Source organism: Arachis stenosperma, unplaced genomic scaffold (genome assembly GCF_014773155.1).
Source record: "Arachis stenosperma cultivar V10309 unplaced genomic scaffold, arast.V10309.gnm1.PFL2 arast.V10309.gnm1.Scaffold_100028, whole genome shotgun sequence".
NCBI lineage: Eukaryota > Viridiplantae > Streptophyta > Magnoliopsida > Fabales > Fabaceae > Arachis > Arachis stenosperma.
The window spans coordinates 1,575,752-1,579,176 of NW_026651370.1; the positions used below are offsets into that span (position 1 = coordinate 1,575,752).

Genomic DNA, 3,425 nt, shown 5'->3' on the forward strand with positions numbered 1-3,425 from the left:
GGGCGTTCAAAACGCCCAGTGAAGAAGGACAGACTGGTGTTTAAACGCCAGCCAGGGTGCCTGGTTGGGCGTTTAACGCCCAAAAAGGTAGTGCACTGGGCGTTAAACGCCAGAATGTGCACCATTCTGGGCGTTTAACGCCAGGATGGCACAAGAGGGAAGATTTGTTTTCAAAATCAAATTTTTTTTTTCAAGTTTCAAGTTTTTCAAAATCAAATCTTTTTCAAATCAAATCTTTTCAATCAAATGTTTTCAAAATCAATTTCTTTCCTTTTTCAAAGATACTTACTAACAATTAATGATTTGATTGAACATCTCAAGTTTGTTGCCTTTTCTGTTGAGAAAGGTTTAATGTTTGAATCATATCTTTTCTTGTTAGGCAAGTCATTAATTTTTAAAATCAAATCTTTTTTTTAAAATTGTTTTCAAATCATATCTTTTTAAAAACCATAACTTTTCAATCATATCTTTTTAATCACATCTTTTTCAAAATAAGTTTTCAATCATATCTTTTTGATTTCTAAATTCAAAATCTTTTTCAAAAATCACTTGATTTCTTTTCCACTTTTAGTTTTCGAAAATTATCAATCAATTTTTCAAAATGTTTTTAAAATCTTTTTAATTAATTTTCGAAAATTTCTTCCCCTCTTCTCACATCCTTCTATTTATGGAGTACCACTCTTCCTCAATGCACAATTCGAACTCTATCTGATTAAGTTCGAATTCTCTACTTCTTCCTTCTAATTTTCTGTTCTTCTGAAACCTCAAGGAATCTCTATACTGTGACATAGAGGATTCCACATTTTCTTATTCTCTTCTCTTTCATATGAGCAGGAGCAAAGACAAAGGCATTCTTGTTGAAGCTGACCCTGAACCTGAAAGGACCTTGAAGCGAAAGCTAAGAGAAGCTAAGGCACAACTCTCTGTAGAGGACCTAACAGAAATCTTCAAAGAAGAAGAACCCATGGCAGCCGAAAACAACAACAATGCCAACAATGCAAGGAAGGTGCTGGGTGACTTTACTGCACCTACTCCCGACTTCTATGGGAGAAGCATCTCTATCCCTGCCATTGGAGCAAACAACTTTGAGCTTAAGCCTCAATTAGTTTCTCTAATGTAACAGAATTGCAAGTTCCATGGACTTCCATTGGAAGATCCTCATCAGTTCTTAGCTAAATTCTTGCAAATCTGTGACACTGTCAAGACTAATGGGGTTGACCCTGAGGTCTAGAGACTTATGCTATTCCCTTTTGCTGTAAGAGACAGAGCTAGGATATGGTTGGACTCACAACCTAAAGAAAGCCTGGACTCATGGGAAAAGCTAGTCAATGCCTTCTTGGCAAAGTTCTTTCCACCTCAAAAATTGAGTAAGCTTAGAGTGGAAGTCCAAACCTTCAGACAGAAGGATGGAGAATCCCTCTATGAAGCTTGGGAAAGATACAAACAATTGATCAGAAAATGTCCTTCTGACATGCTTTCTGAATGGAGCATCATAGGTATTTTCTATGATGGTCTCTCTGAACTATCCAAGATGTCTTTGGATAGCTCTGCTGGAGGATCTCTTCATCTGAAGAAGACGCCTACCGAAGCTCAAGAGCTAATTGAAATGGTTGCAAATAACCAATTCATGTACACTTCTGAAAGGAATCCTGTGAACAATGGGACTAATCAGAAGAAAGGAGTTCTTGAGATTGATACTCTGAATGCCATTCTGGCTTAGAACAAGATATGACTCAACAAGTCAATTTGATTTCTCAAAGTCTGTCTGGAATGCAAAATGCACCAAGCAGTACTAAGGATGCTTCATCTGAAGAAGAAGCTTATGATCCTGAGAACCCTTCAATGGAAGAGGTGAATTACCTAGGAGAAACCTATGGAAACACCTATAATTTTTCATGGAGAAATCACCCAAATTTCTCATGGAAGAATCAAGAGAGACCTCAACAAGGTTTCAACAATAATGGTGGAAGAAACAGGTTAGCATGGCAAACCTTTTCCATCATCTTCTCAGCACAGACAGAGAATTCTAAGCAGAACCCCTCTGACTTAGCAACCATGGTCTCTGATCTAATCAAGACCACTCAAAGTTTCATGACTGAAACAAGGTCCTCCATTAGGAATTTGGAGGCACAAGTGGGACAGCTGAGCAAGAAAGTTACTGAACTCCCTCCAAGTACTCTTCCAAGCAATACAAAAGAAAATCCAAAAGGAGAGTGCAAGGCCATCAACATGGCCGAATTTGGAGAGGAAGGAAAGGCAGTGAACGCCACTGAGGAAGACCTCAATGGGCGTGCACTGACCTCCAATGAGTTCCCTAATGAGGAACCATGGGAATCTGAGGCTCAAAATGAGACCATAGAGATTCCATTGGACTTACTTCTGCCTTTCATGAGCTTTGATGAGTATTCTTCCTCTGAAGAGGATGAGTATGTCACTGAAGAGCAAGTTGCTAAATACCTTGGAGCAATCATGAAGCTAAATGACAAGTTATTGGAAATGAGACTTGGGAGGATGAACCCCCTTTGCTCACCAAGGAACTGGATGACTTGTCTAGGCAGAAATTACCTCAAAAGAGACAAGATCCTGGGAAGTTTTCCATACCTTGTACCATAGGCACCATGACCTTCAAGAAGGCTCTGTGTGACTTAGGGTCAAGTGTAAACCTCATGCCTCTCTCTGTAATGGAGAAGCTAGGGATCTCTGAGGTACAAGCTGCAAGAATCTCATTAGAGATGGCAGACAATTCAAAGAAACAAGCTTATGGACTTGTAGAGGATGTTATGGTAAAAGTTGAAGACCATTACATCCCTACTGACTTCATAGTCCTAGAGACTGGGAAGTGCATGGATGAAACCATCATCCTTGGCAGACCCTTCCTAGCCACAGCAAAGGCTGTGATTGATGTTGATGGAGGTGAACTGATCATTCAAGTGAATGAAGAATCCTTTGTGTTTAAGGCTCAAGGATATCCCTCTGTCACCATGGAGAGAAAGCATGAAGAGCTTCTCTCAAATCAGAGTCAAGCAGAGCCCCCACAGTCAAACTCTAAGTTTGGTGTTGGGAGGCCACAACCAAACTCTAAGTTTGGTGTTGAACCCCCACATTCAAACTCTAAGTTTGGTGTTGGGAGGTTCCAACATTGCTCTGAGTATCTGTGAGGCTCCATGAGAGTCCTCTGTCAAGCTACTGACATTAAAGAAGCGCTTGTTGGGAGGCAACCCAATGTTATATTTTATCTATTCTCTTTTGTTATTTTATGTTTTTGTAGGTTGATGATCATGAGAAGTCACAAAATCAATTGAAAAAGCAAAAACAGAATGAAAAACAGGAAGAAAAATAGCACACCCTGGAGGAAGAACTTACTGGCGTTTAAACGCCAGTAAGGCTAGCAGGTGGGCGTTTAACGCCCAGTCTGGCACCATTCT

General features: G+C 39.9%; 1 non-coding gene across 1 annotated transcript; it reads right to left on the reverse strand.

Annotated features, from left to right (window-relative positions):
- Positions 1 to 1,369: 1,369 nt before the first annotated feature.
- LOC130959964 (small nucleolar RNA R71) lies at positions 1,370 to 1,477 on the reverse strand. Its single transcript, XR_009078937.1, has one exon. It is a non-coding gene; the product is annotated as a small nucleolar RNA R71 (small nucleolar RNA).
- Positions 1,478 to 3,425: the final 1,948 nt, after the last annotated feature.